This window comes from Rutidosis leptorrhynchoides, chromosome 10, assembly GCF_046630445.1.
Source record: "Rutidosis leptorrhynchoides isolate AG116_Rl617_1_P2 chromosome 10, CSIRO_AGI_Rlap_v1, whole genome shotgun sequence".
Taxonomy (NCBI): domain Eukaryota; kingdom Viridiplantae; phylum Streptophyta; class Magnoliopsida; order Asterales; family Asteraceae; genus Rutidosis; species Rutidosis leptorrhynchoides.
Window position 1 is genome coordinate 347,694,842 of NC_092342.1, and position 19,522 is coordinate 347,714,363.

The 19,522-nt window shown below is 32.2% G+C and overlaps 2 long non-coding RNA genes across 2 annotated transcripts in view; both read right to left on the bottom strand.

Annotated features, from left to right (window-relative positions):
* Positions 1-1,572, bottom strand: part of LOC139869973 (uncharacterized) — a 43,547-nt gene extending 41,975 nt beyond the window's left edge. The window contains exons 1-2 of the long non-coding RNA XR_011766508.1: positions 1,306-1,572; positions 1,139-1,199 (exon numbers count right to left, since the gene is read on the bottom strand). This is a non-coding gene — a long non-coding RNA (uncharacterized lncRNA). The remainder of the gene's footprint in view (positions 1-1,138; positions 1,200-1,305) is intronic.
* Positions 1,573-2,608: 1,036 nt separating this feature from the next.
* LOC139872710 (uncharacterized) lies at positions 2,609-3,912 on the bottom strand. The gene is made up of 3 exons (XR_011767140.1): positions 3,820-3,912; positions 3,256-3,305; positions 2,609-2,690 (listed from the first exon to the last, which is right to left on the bottom strand). It is a non-coding gene; the product is annotated as an uncharacterized lncRNA (long non-coding RNA).
* Between the last annotated feature and the right edge of the window lie 15,610 nt (positions 3,913-19,522).

Sequence of the window (19,522 nt, forward strand, 5' to 3'; positions counted from 1 at the left end):
GGTGAAAATGGGGCATTTAATGCATTAAGTCATTAAATGCACATAAGTGAATTGTTGGTATTTAGTCCAACTAGTTTATGTGTTGATTGAAGTATTTATTATATTAGGTACTTTGCTTTGAAGCTTCCGGAAGTATAAAACCGTCACCGAATCGTTAAGGTGAGTGGAATAATTATATATGTGCGTATATAATGTATTTGCTTGCGGGCTTGTGGTTAGTGTTATCCGGGCGTGTGGATTCACTATAGTGTTATCCGGGCGTGTGGATTCACTACTCTTTTGTGCTATGGGGACCACGTGTGCGTGAAGGGTGGTTCGGTAAGTGCGGACGTCCACCTTGGGGTTAGTTCATACTAACGGTCATTGTTCGAGTACCAACGGTCATTGTGCGAGTACCGTTCCCCTGTGTGTGTTATGGTTAACCATGGTCAATGTGTTGTAGCGTAAGCATATTATATTGTTCGAGTTATATATATGCTATCGTTGTGCTAGCTTAGGGTATGGAAGTCTATTAGCCTTGTACTCAAGATGATAAGCTAATTGTGTTGCCAGTACGTATGCGGTATGTGTGTAAGTGATTGCAAGTAGGTATATTATATATGTGTGTATGTAATTATTGCATTCACTAAGCTTTGCTTACCCTCTCGTTGTTTATCTTTTTATAGGCTCCGGTGGAGACAAGGGTAAGGGCATTCGAGTGGATTAGAGATCCCGCTTGTTGCTTAGGGGACGCTTTTGGGATGTTATAGCTTTTGGAGTTTGACCGAGATTTGGGTAGTTTAACCCCCAAACACCATGCTCATAGTGTCGTTTGGAAATTAAACTCTTATGGTCGAACTTGTATTCTTTTGAACAAAACTCGTAAAACGGCCGATGTGGGTCCCGTTTTATAAAACTCATTTTATGTTTGAAACGTATGAGTTTTTCATATTAGAACATGTTGTGAAAAGCGTTTCGTCTAAGTATGTCGGGAAATGAGAGATCTTTATTTGAAAATTTGCAAATTTGGACAGAACTGAATTGGGGCCTGTGTGCGCCTCGCACCCTATGATGGTGCGCGTGGCGCACTCCTCTGTAAAAAAAAAAAAAATTTGTTTCGCTTAATTGGTTGGTATTTGGTTTGTGTTGTTACATGTACCTTTAAATCAAATAATTGTTTTATCCAAACATAGAAGAGACAAAATCAATTAGGCAAACACCTGCACATTGTGTAAACATGTATATCCAATTAACACAAAAGATATATTTACATTATGGAAATTATACATTACATTATGGAAACTATCATATACACAAAAGATATACATGTGACTTACGATTCCATGTCATGTCTTCATCTTCGTTCAAAGTCTAGAATATATTCTAACAAAATACCCCAAAAATAAAAAAGCCCCAAAATAAACAAATCCCAAAATCAAAAAAGCCTAAAAAAATACATAAATAATAAATGTAACAAAAGGTAAGTTCATAATGATTTAAGAAACTGAAAAATTGTAAATTATCACCTGTTGAGAAATCGACCAAGAATAGGCGACAATTCTACATTTGTTTCTCAATATTACATCGCGTATTTCTCCATACCAACCTGAAATAAATATAGATGATAGACGTAATATAAGACTTATTATTGATCTTAAAATATGAAATTGAATAGCTATAAGTTGCAAACAAACTAAGATACATTGCAAAAGCCAAGGGTTGGCTATTTCACTAACATTCCTAAAATGCAGATAGAATCTTTGATTAGGTTGTTAATAAATCAACAGGATGTTAGAAAATACATACCAAATTCATTCGTATGAATAATTTTATAAACACATTATTAGGTGCATAACCATAGAAATAAACGCCTCATGATTATCTTATTTTCCAGTTAAATCAACTATTAGGCATCAGTTACAAACATCAATGTAGCAAAATCTGAAAGGACCCGTTCATATACATTATAAACGATTCACAATAGTTGATTACATGGCGAGGTATTTGACCTCTATATGATACGTTTTACAAACATTGCCTTCGTTTTTAAAAGACAAACTCTCTTTACATCTAAAATTGACGGCATGCATACCATTTCATATTACATCCAACTATAATTGACTTAATATTAATCTTGATGAACTCAACGACTCGAATGCAACGTCTTTCAAAGTATATCATGAATGACTCCAAGTAATATCCTTAAAATGAGCTAATGCACAGCGGAATATTTCTTTAATACCTGAGAATAAACATGCTTTAAAGTGTCAACCAAAAGGTTGGTGAGTTCATTAGTTTATCATAATCAATCATTTCCGTAATAGTAATAGACCACAAGATTTCATATACATAAACGTTTTAATAAAAATATTCTAAGTGGTTGATGAAACAACCCAACCCGTACTCCGTACGATAATTTTTTTTTTTTAAAATGATACACATTTATGCGCCAATTAAATATGTAAACCATTCCACACGCTTCATTAAAAACATACTACGAGTTTAATGTTTACAAAAAGGCACAAAGGCCATTAACGAATATTATACAAGTTTGACCGACTACAGATGATAGTTTATAATCCAAACGACCCCTTGAGCATGGTTTAAGACTAAACTACCCAAAATGTAAGTCAACTTCCAAAAGCTTCGTCATAACATCAACAAGGACACCTAGTGCCCAATAACCCCCTTGCCCTTGTCCACACCTGCATCTTAAAAGATAAACAACGAGAGGGGTAAGCTAAAGCTTAGTGAATGCAATAATTATACATACATATATATAATATATCTACTTGCAAACACTTACACAATACCGTACACAAGCTAGCAATTCGACAACCATGCAAAATATTATGCATATACCAATAACCGCAATCCACATTGAGCTAGCAATAACAAAAGCATATAGTTCATATTTAAGTATGCTAATGCACAATTCATACAACCATGGTTAACCAACCATAAAAGGAATAGTACTCTAATTTCCCATTGGTGTTCATAACAACCGTTAGTGCACAACACATATATCACTAACCCTTGGACAACACATATCCGTTTATAAAATCGTTAGTGTACAACGCATATAACACTAAATCGGACAACACATATCCATTCATAAATCATTAGTGTACAACACATATAATCACTAAATTGGACAACATATATCAGTTCTTAAAACCGTTAGCGTACAACGCATATATCACTAACTTGGACAACACATATCCATTTCTACAAGTAAACACATCATATACGTACATGTATACTTATTCCACTCACCTTGTCACAAGGATGATGATTATGCACGTCCGAGCTTTAATGCAATGTACCTAAATCATTAGGTGCACATTCAATACACCAACTAGTGGAATTAACCACATTACACTTACTTGAGCATTTAATGACCCAATTCGCATTAAATGACTTAATCACACCAATACTGCCCTTAAATGGCCAAGACCCGACTTTAACCACTAAAGCTAGTGCATTAAAGTCTACTAACCTCAATTAACACAAACTTAGGGTAATTTATACCCATTTCGCCCAAACTAGGTCAACTAGCCCATTTTGGATCCATTTAACACTTTCACTACCAAACTTGTCAAACATGATCTATTTACCATTTCAACAACATTTTAAGAAGTGTTTAATGCTTAACAATACCATTAACACCTACAAACTCCATTTCATTAAACCAAACCCTAGATTATGGTTATTAGGGTTCCATAACAACAACATAACCCAATTTCACCCATTTTACCCCCAAATGGGTCATACAAGTCTCTAGTAACCAAACCCTAGTCATTAATCAATTAAAACTCAAAACTTAGAGTTAGAACTTACCGAGACTATCAACGCGTAGCTAGAGATACAAGGAACAACTTTAAATCTTGCTCTAAGGTTTGATTCACAATTCTCCAACTCCAAATCTCACTTTTAATCCAAATGGGTTTTAAGTTTTGGGAGAGAAATTGGGAAGAAAAGAGAAAAGAAATTACATTAAATGAACAAGTGGTTGTGATTAAATGCTCAAATCTGATCTACATGCGAAAGGACCAAATTACCCCTAAAACCCTTTTAAATAGAGTAAACATCGGAGTCAGAAAAGCAGAGATGCCGCGGCGCGGCGCTATATGTCGCGGCGCGACATTACGAAGGAAAAATAACCTCTCTTAACCCACATTCTGATCCGGATTTGCTTTATATGCCGTGGCGCGGCCCAGTTTATCGCGGCGCGGCATTGGCCGTCACCTGGACACTTCGACAATCTTAAACAAAATTTGATTTTATTTAATTCATACACTTAAATCCCGCCTCCTACATTCGCCTAACCTTCAATAATAGTCTCATAAGACTTAACGCTATCAAGGCCCATGCATAAACTTGTATGCGCACACATTATCAAGTATATATATATATATATATATATATATATATATATATATATATATATATATATATATATATATATATATATATATACACAATTACGCCTAAATGACGAGTTACAAACGTACAAACGATTAAGTATGTACCTTTCGATACGTACGGGAAAAAATGGGATGTTACAGTTGAGCACTTGGTAACCATACTTAACATTTAATCAACGTCGCATATTCCCTTTATTATGAAATCTCACTACACTGTACCAAGTGTAGTCACTGAAACGAAGTACTGTGCAACCGTTGAATACTGGTCGTCCAGTCCGGTTGGGGTTGTCAGGCCCGATAGATCTATCAACAGGATTCGCGTTTACAATACCGCATGTAAATGGTAGTTACCAAGCTATTAGGGAAAAATATGCAAAGTGGTACAACTCAACGTAGAATATGTTTTTAGTACTTGTGTCCATTTCGTAAAACAGTTATAAAACAGTGCATGTATTCTCAGCCCAAAAATATATATAAAAAGGGAGTAATGAAACTCACAATACTGTATTTCGTAGCAATTATGTATATGACGGCACTGAACAAGTGCAGGGTTGTCTCGGATTCACGAACCTATATTAAGTATATATATTTATATGTTGGTCAATATCTGTCTAACAATTTAGGTCAAGTCGTAGTGTATCACAATCCTAATGCTCGAGACCGACATGCAAAAGTCAACTTGACCCAAAATGACTTCCAAAATCTATACATGTTTATTATATAACTTATATATAGTCGTTTTATATATTTAAATATATTTATCAGATCTTATTATACTAAATAATACAAGTCATTTATTAATAAATAAAAATTTATATTTAAATTCATATATGATAAAAATATACTTTTATATATCTCAAGTAATAAAATTTATAAAATTCACTTAATATCATAAAAATATAGTGGTATGTATTATTAATGTAATTATATTACGTGTGGTAAAAATATCTTTGTACGCATATTTATTTGATAAAATAATATTGATAATAATAATAATGATAAAAATAATAAAATGATAGTTTCAATAAAAATATTAATTTTTAGTAATAAAGATAATTTTAGTAATAACATCAACTGATAACAATTATAATAATCGTTTTAATAATAATATTAAAATTAATAATAATTCAGTTGACCATATCTTTTAATCCGTTCATCGAACCCACATGATTTCTAAATGAAAAGTTATTAATTTTTCTTTAGCTTTTCAACGACATGCATATCATATACCTTATCTCAGTAGCATATGTATCAAATTCGTGATTTATCATAAACTATTTAACGACGAAACTAAGCATACAAACATGCATAATCATATATACTCGAGCACTAGTTAGGGGTACACTATTAATATATAAAAGATAAGATATGAATGCTCACGTATCAATATTGTGATTCAATATTGCAGTAAAGTACGTAGACACAACGAAAATGATAAACGTTAGGTTGACCTCACGAGCAATACCCTCGAACAATGCCCATAACCTCCATAGCTATAACCCATAATTTCCTTAGCTCTATCCCGTTTGAAAACTTATTTTGAAATCGTCTGAATATAACTCCGTCGTAGTATTTTATGTATACTAATAATATCTTGAAATAATACTAAGTAAATATATATATGTAATTCGATTGAGAGAGTTTAGAGAAATATATTTTCATGTTTCTATGAAATAATGAAACATATTGAATTCTATTTATAATAGATTTTTGAATTATTAAAGTGAATTATTAAAGTATGAATTATTAAAGTGAATTATTAAAGTGAATTATTAAAGTGAATTATTAAAGTTAAAGTAAAGTAAAAGTAAAGTAAAAGTAAAGTAAAGGTAAAGTTAAAGTATAGTAAAAGTATAAAACTATGTACGTATAATACGCGTATAAATATATTTAATATTAATTTAAATCGTTATATCATAAAACATTTTAGAAAAGTAGAATTATATATATTCATAATAGGTTTCAAGTTTTTAAATTACAGTCTGTTGGTGAAGCATGGGATAAAGTCCAAAGGTTTAATAAACGTATGAAATCATCTTAATGAAAAATGTCGAGTTACTTTACTTGTCGATATCCAACATCTAAGTTATTTACACTCCACGTTCTTACTTATAGATCACTTTACCATTTTCCGAATATTGTCAAAAAGAATAGATTTCTTAAATCACAGTGGACCTCATAACATTGGCCCGTAATCATATCATAATGTATCTGATAATTCAATCATTTGATATTATCTCTTAATTCTGTCGATAAATATATCGAAACAAATACGTTCATGTAAAGTATCATATATCTAATACTTTGTTAATGTTTTCAGTTAATATTATATATTATATATACATATCTATATACACATAATTGTTCGTGAATCGTCGAACACGGTCAAAGGGTAATTGATTACATGAATGTAGTTCCAAACTTTTTGAGATTCAACATTACAAATTCTGCTTATCGTGTCGGAAACATATAAAGGTTAGGTTTAAATTTGGTCGGAAATTTCCGGGTCGTCACAGTACCTACCCGTTAAAGAAATTTCGTCCCAAAATTTGATCGAGGTCGTCATGGCTAACCATAAAAATGTTTTCATGACAGATATGTGTTGATAGATAGGATTTTATTACCATAGAGTAATATGGATAAAATGATCCGATTACTCGAAGCGTATGAGTGAAGCTATCACAAAATAGTGGAATGAGGAAAATAAGTTTCGTCATAATTTTTGACGTAGTCATGGTTGAATTCCGGAATTCAAGAGATTCAAAAAAAAAAATCTTGGAAATCTATAAGATCTGTTTCTTCGAGATTTAAGGAAATTAGGATCTCTTTAATTAAATGCGATGATCTATCCCGATTACTACGTCTGATATTTCCCTTATATATTTACCTTTTCCATTCCATTAGTTTTTACCACTTCTATACTCAATTCCAATTTCAAAAGATTGCGAAAATGCTTAATCCAGTTCTAATCCTTGTCCTTATCCTTACTATCGCAACAATCATTCTCCTTTTCCAACTTCCACCGGAGGAATCTGTTTTCTTCTACTTTGCCCTTGGGGTTATAGTGTTTTTAATTCTCCCGTGTCTTTATGTTGCGATAAACATTGATATACATGGTTTGTAATTTATGTGTTGTTATTGGACTTTATATTCTCCCTTACATTTCGGAGTTTCATACTTTTGTTGTCTCTTCCTGGCTTTAAGTCAAGCGAATAATGGTCCAGAATTAGTAGGTATGAAGTTTTGGATGAACATAGTTAATGTTCTAAGAAGGAAATCGTAATGGTACGATCTTGATTTGGCAAATTACCAGAATATCCGGAAAGATAGAACTATCAAGAAGATATGTTCTTAATATGTTTGGAGATTTGGTAGAATGTAAGAGTCGTGTAAATGGCACATGATGACGGTATGTTCTGTGAATCATCACGTTCCATTAGAAACTCAGCATGAATTACTGTAATATAATCACGTTGATCAAGTGTCATTATATTATACTAACTCATGTTTCAGTTCCCAACAGTACTTCAAAACATTCATATTTGAATTTTTTTTTTCAAAATTTAGAAACCAACACAGTTTCTTTTATGTTGCAGATATTATGGAGAGATAAATGATCTCAGATAAGAATAGTTGTGAAAATATCTCCAGAAATATGGAGAATATGTATAATGAGAGATACGAAGATATCTTATAATATTTAAGATAAGATGATGATGAAGAATAAGGTCCGCAAAGGTTTAGAGTCAGGAGCAAGGTATTCGTTAATGACTTCGTTAGAAACAGAATCATCAAGATTCTTTAAATACAGACTTTGGTCCTTGTATTTGTCCTTGGTCTCCTTCACGGTCTACTCAATCCATTGTTCAGTACCAACTCTTCTCTTTTTCTGGGCTTTACCAACACATTATTCTTTGTCATCAAACTTTTGACTGTTAAAGTCGTTTACAGTTTCTGCTGCTTCATTAGCATTTCGAGAACTAATTCACAGTTTGAGATGTTTTTCAGAAACTTCACATTCGAAGTGTGTAAGTTTAGGAGATAGACGCTATATGTATATATAACTATTGAAGTAGAAACACTGCGAGATTTCAAAATACTGATTGCTGATTTTCAGTAATTGGTATGACAATTCTTGTTGCAAGATGCGAATGAGTAAGAGATGGAGTTTCAATGAATAAGTATAGTGACTTTTTGGAGAGGTTTAAGTCGAAGGTAAATGAAGTTGTTGATAAGTTTACTGCTAATGTGGTGAGATATGAAAGGTTCCCCAGTAACGATGGTGAAAGGGCAGCGTATCTATCGAAGTTATAATAAAATTAGTTTTACTGAAAAGTCGAAGTTGACTTGTTGGAGCTGTGACAAAACTGGCTACTTTGAAAAGAATCGTAAGGTTGTTTTTGCTAATAAATGCTAAAGAATTCAACGCGGGTACGTGTTAAACTATGACTTTGAGTTCGAGAGTTTTTTAGGTACAAGACTTCGGGTAATGTGTGATTGGATCATCATCTCGATTGTTCCTTATTTGAAGTGTCTTCTGAAATTTCGAAGCGTTTTAAATGCAGCTTGTCATTGTCAATATCCAAAGGATAAATTCGTCATAAATCTCGATTGATTCTCGTATCCTTTTGAGTGTTACAATTAAAAGTGATGTTCTATCACAGTTTTGAAGTCAAAGTATAGCTTTGAAAAAAATGTAAGGATCTAAGAGTGATGGTTTTGCTTATATCTCGAGTTGCATTCTGAGATTTCAAAAATCAGAATAGGTGATTGAATTTGAATGAGTATGGTTGTTTTGATTTCTTATAAAAGAAGGTATACTGTTGTGAAAATAGGGAGTATAGTTGATGATTTACTGAATTAGAATCGAAGAATGTAATATATTAATTGTGCATTTATATATCTCTCGGGTATTATCTACCCGTTAAAAAAATGTCACAAATAATATTTTGAACAAGAATTTTTCATTACAGTCTTTATGAAAATATATGTATGTATATTTTCTTCAGATGTAATACAGATTTAATGAGTTAATATCATATTAAGCTCATTTGATTTTCGGCTTGGATTAGTAAAGAATAATCTCTAAAACATTAGAGATTACATAATCTTCGCGGAGTATTTCGCTAATGTAATCAATACTTCAATATTTATTCTTATAGATATTTCCTTAGTGAATTATGTTGATGCTCATAGAACTCTTGCTAACTTCACAAGATACGAATGTTGTTTTCCAGTAAGTTTCGAGTACATTGAAGATGAAAGTGTAAAATCAAACATGTTATTGAATGATACACTTGGTTTATTATGAAACAGAATTCATTTAATTGAATCAAAGATTGTACTTACGATGGTTAGGTTGTTAACGAAGGATGTACATCATTGCATATTAGTAATATGAATTTAACTTAGTAGTATCTATCCTTTTTCAATTCATATTCAATAGCTTAATACGAAAGATTTTTATAGTTTCAGCATTCATATATATATATATATATATATATATATATATATATATATATATATATATATATATATATATATATATATATATATATATATATATATATATATATATATATATATATATATGATAAGGCTAAAAAGGAACATATATTTCATAGCAATATCCCTCCTAAATAATAGGTTTTCATATGTAATTGTATTATATTTTCATTGTAATTTTTTAAATAAATAAGTGCGAAGACAAAAGGCGAAAACGAAGATTTGAAGACACAAATGTCCAAAAAGCTCAAATGTACAAGATACAATTCAAAAGGTTCAATTTATTTATGAAAAACGTCTAAAAATGACAAGAGTACAAGTTACAAAACTCAAAGTACAAGATATTAAATTGTACGCAAGGACGTTCGAAAATCCGGAACCGGTACCCGAGCCAACTATCAACGCCCGACGCAATGGACCAAAAATTACAAGTCTACTATGCACAAGAATATAATATAATATATAAATAATTATATTAATTATTTATATTTAATATTTATATATAAAATATGTCGACAAGCAAGGTTCCAAAATTATGTGAGTTGGATTTTCAAACTCCACGACTCGCGGAGTTTGCAGGCTTAAAACTCCACGACTCGCGGAGCTGCAAAAATCAGAAATGCCTATAAAAGGCCATGCATTCTGCCGAGTTTAAAAATATAAAATAATAATAATAATACTCTGTAATAAATAATAAATATATATATATATAATATATATATATAGTATAGGGTAGTTTTATATTAGTTAGTTCGGGTTATGTAAAGGTTATTTTACGGGTTTTTGAAGTCGAAATTCTGTCCGTGTAACACTACGCGATAAATACTCAATGTAAGTTATGTTCTCCTTTTTAAATTAATGTCTCGTACTTAAGTTATTATTATGCTTATTTGAGCCAAAGTAATCATGATGTTGGACTAAATATTAAAGACGGGGTAATTGGGCTTTGTACCATAATTGGGGTTTGGACAAAAGAACAACACTTGTGGAAATTAGACTATGGGCTATTAATGGGCTTTATATTTGTTTAACTAAATGATAGTTTGTTAATTTTAATATAAAGATTTACAATTGGACGTCCCTATAAATAATCAAATACACTCGATCGGACACGATGGGCGGGGAATTTATATGTACGAATAATAGTTCATTTAACCGGACACGGGAATGGATTAATAGTCACTAGAATTATTAAAACAGGGATGAAATTATGTACAAGGACACTTGGCATAATTGATAACAAAGTATTAAAACCTTGGGTTACACGCAGTCGATAACCTGGTGTAATTATTAAACAAAGTATTAAAACCTTGTTACAGTTTAAGTCCCTAATTAGTTGGAATATTTGACTTCGGGTATAAGGATAATTTGACGAGGACACTCGCACTTTATATTTATGACTGATGGACTGTTATGGACAAAAACCTGACGGACATATTAAATAATCCAGGACAAAGGACAATTAACCCATGGGCATAAAACTAAAATCAACACATCAAACATCATGATTACGGAAGTTTAAATAAGTATAATTATTTTATTTTATATTTCATCGCACCTTTAATTATTCGTCATTTATATTTTTTGTTATTTATTTTATTTTGTTAATTAAATTTACTTTACGCTTCGCTTAAAATATAAAATCGACAAACCGGTCATTAAACGGTAAACCCCCCTTTTATATATTATTATATATATATATATATTTATATATTTTTGTACAAATGTAATTATATAAAAATATAGTGTAACCGTCTCCCTGTGGAACGAACCGGACTTACTAAAAACTATAGTACTCTACGATTAGGTACACTGCCTATAGTGTTGTAGCAAGGTTTAGGTATATGACATTTGTAAATAAATAATTAAAACTTGTCATATTTTATGTAATATTTCGTCGTATTTCGTATTTAAATTAATACTATTTCATATACACCTCGCATTTCGTACCCCCACGCTACGACATCAAGTTTTTGGCGCCACTTCCGGGGACATCGGCGAAACGCTATATTTTTAATTTATTTTTGTATAAATATATTTATATATCATTTTAGAAAAACAATATAAAATTTAAAAAAAAAAACGTCTTGCAAACTCCGCGACTTGCGGAGATTTTCTGCTACGTGGCACCGCGACTCGCGGAGCCACCCTGACAGGCGCACCCAGGAACCCTACTTCGCATTTATTACGGAATATTATTAATTATTATTATTTTAAAACCCTAATTAGGTTTAATTAATTTAATATTTAATTTTTAGTTTTAATTAAATTTGTAATAATTACTTTTAATTAGTTTTATTATATATAAAAATTGTACTTTTTACAACTTTAAGTTTATTTTTATTTTTATTTTTTTTGTTTATTTTTATTTGTTTTTAGCATAATATTTGTATTTTTATTGTTCGTAGCTAGTTTTAAATTTAGTATTTTGCCGTAGCTTATTTTTATTTCTAGATTTTTAGGCTTTACCGTAAAATCCCTTAAGTGATTTTTCTTTAGATTAAGATTTAGGCGCTTTAGAATTTTACGACGCCGTTTTAAATTTTAGTGCCTTTTAAGTTATTGCCGTTTTGGATATAGAATTCCTGTAAGCTTTAATACCTTTAGGCGTAACTTTTAGATTTAATTTTTAGACTTTTAAGTTTCGACGTTTTTCTCTCTTATTTTTATTTTTCGACGTTTTTCGACGCGCACTCTTTTTCTTTCTTATTTCTCGCCACGCTAGTTTTAGGACTTAGAAATTTTCTCTACTTCTTCTCTAATAATTCAAAACGAAAAATTATTTTAAGCGGTTAAATTGATAGACATCCAAATTTTCTGCTTCGTAGTAATAGTTGGATTTGTTAGTGGCTGAGTTGTGAGCTTCCGATTTAAAGGGTTCTGGCTCCCTGCTACATCTTTTGGATATTCGAAACGTGGGCAAAAGCAGAAAAGTCTATTAATTTGATAACTTTAAATAATTTTTATCTTTTTATAACTAATAGGATAATTAGTGAATGCACCACATTGTAGCTAAAATTTGGCCATCGCAATAAAATGGAAAAATTTTGAAAACAAGGCCTTGGAAACTCTTTATGACATCCGAAATCAATTTAATCAATACTCTCAAACGGGTGTTGATGACAATTCGTTCGGTCAATCTTGGATCATGAATGACGAAACAATAACTGGTTGTGAAATCTGTGGAGATTATCACTCAACATGGGAATGTTATTATTACGTTCCTATGGAAAATTATGCACCCATGGAACCTGAATGGAACGATTACGAGGAATACAATTCTAATTGGGATTATTTCCAAGAATATATCCAAACTCAACAACCAGAAGACGAGGAAAATTATGTGCCTGAAAATTCTTTAAATTATATGTAAATCAAACTCGAAGAACTTGATGCTCAAAATGAACAAATGAGAGAGTTTGTAAATCGGCAAGCTGAAACTCTATCAGATTCCACACCTGTTGATCTGAGGAGTCGTGTGCAAGAAAATCTCATATCATCGAAATTTGATGAATTCGAGAGCTCCAAAATCACCAATTATCCCGATGATATTTTTTATTCAGCTTTAGCAATTTCACAACATATCGACACATTAGCCTCAACCGACGAAATCATCGATCCATCTATGGATGAAGAAGAAGTAAGGATGACAAATTGATACTCTTGGGAAAACGATAACATTGAAAATTTTAGCCCCGAGACCAAAATGGTGGGACCGATAAGTACCGTTAATGAAGAAGAATTTGCTTCAATCCAGCCACAACCTTCCAACCCAATATTCTCAATAGACGAGTCATCTACCAAAGATGAACTACAAGCTGTAATAGATATTGACACCTCGAATTTCACCCAATTGGGTAATAGAGGTGAAAACTTTGATTCTGAGAATGAACGAAAGGAAGTGTTAGGAATTGTCCACCCTATAGAAATATGTATGTCGGTGTATATCGATCCATTTGACCAAGAACCAGAAAAGAGACATATCTATTTACTAAAAGCTACACTTAAAAAAGAATTAAGTAGTGATATTCGGGTGGGTCTAAACTTTAAACCCATTGATATATTTTATACCACCCGAGATGTAAATAACTGGCTCACTATTTTAATTCGTGGAACTTATTCTACCGACTTCACATGTCGTCAGCTAAGTGTGGGGAAGTCTAACCCCACTTAACGTTAAATTAGGGGTTCGGGTTAGTGCATAACTCGTTAATAAAAATGCATGATGAGTTAGGGTAAAAGACGTATTTTCAAAACTTAGATAACAGTTCAGAAAAGCAACCGTTTTTGAAGAAAAACATGTGTGATAAAACAAGAAGGAATGAACGATGAGGCGAACCATCTATCATTCGACGAGCTTTATAATTACAAACTGGGTATTTTCAATCACTTTTCTACACTAATCACCCTCATGAATTTATAATTAGAGTTTGATTTCATGCAAATGAGGGCATTGCATGATCTTAAGTGTGGGGAAAGATTATAAATTCTCTCGGGTTTACACTTGGTTTTATTTGCCAAATTTTGTGAAAATTTGAAAAATTTTAAACTAAATGAATTCAAAATCATGTTTATACATATTTATGAACGATGAAAATTAGGTGTTAATACCAAAATTATCGTTACCTCGGAAAGGACGTAAATGGAGAAACACCCTAAAACGCTTGAATTCATTTAAAATGAAATAAAGGAGAATAAAAAGGCAAAGAAAGAAACTAAGTGTGGGGAGAATGTACCTAGTTATTCAATTAAAAACTATCTAGCACATGTTTCTGTAAAGTTTATTGCAGGTGCTTTTGTTTTGGACTAAATTAACTATTTTACCTGATGAAAGAAAAGAAAAGATGGATCTACATGATGAATCAATTCCATCATTAAAAGGAAGTAAAGTCTTCCGAAAAAGACACGCGCTTCTTGATTTAGGTCAAGAAGTTGTCGTCCAGACCAGCTGTAGGTTGACAAAAAATCTAGAAAAGTCATCTCTAAAATCAGCAGGAAATCCACGAACCTCAGCATCAAACAGGGTCGCCATGTGGTCAGACTTATCCTAACCATGAGAGGATCTGTCGCGTAAAATGGGGAGGACACCGTGCAAATTAGCTTGATAAGACTAATGAATCAGACCCCCAGAAAGGATAATCTCCTTAAAGATTAAAAATCATCTTTTAAGCCTGATATTACTCAATCCTTGAGATTGACCTTAAAGATTGAGAATTACAAACTCATGGAATTCAATGATATCTAAACTCGAGCTTGAACGAGAAAATATTTTGATCAAAATTAAAACCGATTTGTTTTCTGAAAACCTATTTTCAGTGCGTTCATTACCATTGAATGTAAAATCCTAGGAATTCACCTGGAATTCATTAGGTCACCTGAACCAAATCGGGTGTCAACCGTAAGAACGGTGGTTGCATAGCATGGTCGGAGACAGGACCTTGTGCCAGACCAAAAAAATTATAGGATGATCTTACTATTGCTCCTACAAAGGATAGTACTAGTATTCGACACGTTTATAGACCATAATCAAAAGCAAGTCACGGGACATTGCCTTAACAGTTGCTTGTTCATCGCTTTCCTTTACAACCGGACGGTAGTTTACCGAAAGGTAATATACGGAGCAAGTAAACTGGATGTGTTGCTTTCCTAATACAAGGATAGCAAGTGGGTGACACAAAACCATAAGTTTTGAGCTAAAATTTTCAAATCTGAAACCCACAAAACCCACAAAAATATTTTGCAACACCGGTGAAGGGTTATTCCGGAAAACTTATCTAGGGTAAAAGCTAGATTAAATTTTCAAAAAGATCAAATGTTTTCATAAAGATCCAATTTCCTTAAGGATCTACATTTTCATAGTCATGTGGGACTGTAAACCGCCTTTCAAATGTGCACTTTGCTTTGGAAACCGAAAGTAAATCGGCTATTTGATTACAAGTGTCGTTGACCTAAACCCGAGGCAACTGTGGATGACACACCCACCTTTAACCATCGTTACTATCATTGTTTATATCGCTATATCAAAATCACTGATGTACAAAGTGTAAGAATAAAAAATGATTCGAGTGAAGTGTGATTTTATTTCGAGTTATGTATTGCTTGAGGACAAGCAACGTTTAAGTGTGGGGATATTTGATAAGGCTAAAAAGGAACATATATTTCATAGCAATATCCCTCCTAAATAATAGGTTTTCATATGTAATTGTATTATATTTTCATTGTAATTGTTTAAATAAATAAGTGCGAAGACAAAAGGCGAAAACGAAGATTTGAAGACACAAACGTCCAAAAAGCTCAAATGTACAAGATACAATTCAAAAGGTTCAATTTATTGATGAAAAATGTCTAAAAATGACAAAAGTACAAGTTACAAAACGCAAAGTACAAGATATTAAATTGTACGCAAGGACGTTCGAAAATCCGGAACCGGTACCCGAGCCAACTATCAACGCCCGACGCAATGGACCAAAAATTACAAGTCTACTATGCACAAGAATATAATATAATATATAAATAATTATATTAATTATTTATATTTTATATTTATATATAAAATATGTCGACAAGCAAGGTTCCAAAATTATGTGAGCTGGATTTTCAAACTCCACGACTCGCGGAGTTTGCAGGCTTAAAACTCCACGACTCGCGAAGCTGCAAAAATCAGAAATGCATTCTGCCGAGTTTAAAAATATAAAATAATAATAATAATACTCTGTAATAAATAATAAATAAATATATATATAATATATATATATATATATATATATATATATATAGTATAGGGTAGTTTTATATTAGTTAGTACGGGTTATGTAAAGGTTATTTTACGGGTTTTTGAAGTCGAAATTCTGTCCGTGTAACACTACGCGATAAATACTCAATGTAAGTTATGTTCTCCTTTTTAAATTAATGTCTCGTACTTAAGTTATTATTATGCTTATTTGAGCCAAAGTAATCATGATGTTGGACTAAATATTAAAGACGGGGTAATTGGGCTTTGTACCATAATTGGGGTTTGGACAAAAGAACGACACTTGTGGAAATTAGACTATCGGCTATTAATGGGCTTTATATTTGTTTAACTAAATGATAGTTTGTTAATTTTAATATAAAGATTTACAATTGGACGTCCCTATAAATAACCATATACACTCGATCGGACACGATGGGCGGGGAATTTATATGTACGAATAATAGTTCATTTAACCGGACACGGGAATGGATTAATAGTCACTAGAATTATTAAAACAGGGGTGAAATTATGTACAAGGACACTTGGCATAATTGATAACAAAGTATTAAAACCTTGGGTTACACGCAGTCGATAACCTGGTGTAATTATTAAACAAAGTATTAAAACCTTGTTACAGTTTAAGTCCCCAATTAGTTGGAATATTTGACTTCGGGTATAAGGATAATTTGACGAGGACACTCGCACTTTATATTTATGACTGATGGACTGTTATGGACAAAAACCTGACGGACATATTAAATAATCCAGGACAAATGACAATTAACCCATGTGCATAAAACTAAAATCAACACATCAAACATCATGATTACGGAAGTTTAAATAAGCATAATTATTTTATTTTATATTTCATCGCACCTTTAATTATTCGTCATTTATATTTTTTGTTATTTATTTTATTTTGTTAATTAAATTTACTTTACGCTTCGCTTAAAATATAAAATTGACAAACCGGTCATTAAACGGTAAACCCCCCTTTTATATATTATTATATATATATATATATTTATATATTTATATATTTTTGTACAAATGTAATTATATAAAAATATAGTGTAACCGTCTCCCTGTGGAACGAACCGGACTTACTAAAAAGTATACTACTCTACGATTAGGTACACTGCCTATAGTGTTGTAGAAAGGTTTAGGTATATCTCATTTGTAAATAAATAATTAAAACTTGTCATATTTTGTGTAATATTTTGTCGTATTTCGTATTTAAATTAATACTATTTCATATACATCTCGCATTTCGTACCCCCACGCTACGACATCAATATATATATATATATATATATATATATATATATATATATATATATATATATATATATATATATATATATATATATATATATATATATATATATATATATATATATATATATAATTTCTTCAGAAGAATGAGTTAATAATTCATAACTCGTTGATACAAAATACTCGTTGTTGATCAATGATGACGTTCACGGCGATTCTTGAACTGACGGAACTTGTGATGTTATAGGTGCTGCTAGTGCTGATGATGCTGACAGTACTGAAGGTGATGGTGGTGCTGACGATATTGTTGATGCTGATGATACTGCCGGTAACTGCTGGTGATGCTGCTGAAGCTTGTGGTATTGAGGCTTGCGATGTGGATGTTACTGGCGGTATTGGTTATGCTGCTGGTGCTACTGATGGTGTTTGTAATCCTTGCACCATGTGTTCCAAAGCCACTACTCGGGCGCGAATTTCGTTAATTTCTGCTAGTACACCGGGATGATTGGCGATTGGAATGAGCAGATGAATAAGATTCGCAATATGGGATAGTATATAATCATGACGAGATACTCTAGCAATGAGTGAGAAAATGGTGTCTCGAACAGGTTCGCCGGTAAGTGCTTCAGGTTCATCGCCAAGAGGGCAATGTGGTGGATGGAAGGGATCACCTTCTTTTTGTCTCCAATGGTTGAGTTGACTACGGACTCATCCCCAATTCATCCAAAATAGATGATGGGAAATTGGTTGATCCATTCCGGTGATGCTACTTTCGGAGCTCAGGTAGATATCCATATCGGAATAGCTGTCGGAATCTGAGGAATTCGAACTGGTTGAGGGATCCATCTCGTAGGATCAGGGAAAGAATTTTTGGTATGAAATAGATTGTAGAATTTAGATTTGGTATTCTTCAATTACATAATTTGCATATGTATATATAATACCAAAATTCCGTAAATTACGGAGAATCTTTGAAAAGATGTCAGTCAAAGTTCACAGTAATAGATGTGCTAAGATAAGAATCTATCTATACACTATTATGCAATAAATGCAGGAAAACGCGTCTAGACTTAAGATGATAAGCAGGTAATTTCCTAAGGATGATAAGTAGATGATTTCCGACTAGAATTGATAAGCAAACTTTTTGACATACAGACACGGTCGAAGTCCAGACTCACTAATGCATCTTAACAACTATCAGTTAGACACACTAATGCAAGACCTGGTTCGCTAAGACCACCGCTCTAATACCAACTGAAAGGACCCGTTCATATACATTATAAACGATTCACAATAGTTGATTATATCGCGAGGTATTTGACCTCTATATGATACGTTTTACAAACATTGCATTCGTTTTTAAAAGATAAACTCTCTTTACATCTAAAATTGACGGCATGCATACCATTTCATATTACATCCAACTATAATTGACTTAATATTAATCTTGATGAACTCAACGACTCGAATGCAACGTCTTTCAAAATATGTCATGAATGACTCCAAGTAATATCCTTAAAATGAGCTAATGCACAGCGGAAGATTTCTTTAATACCTGAGAATAAACATGCTTTAAAGTGTCAACCAAAAGGTTGGTGAGTTC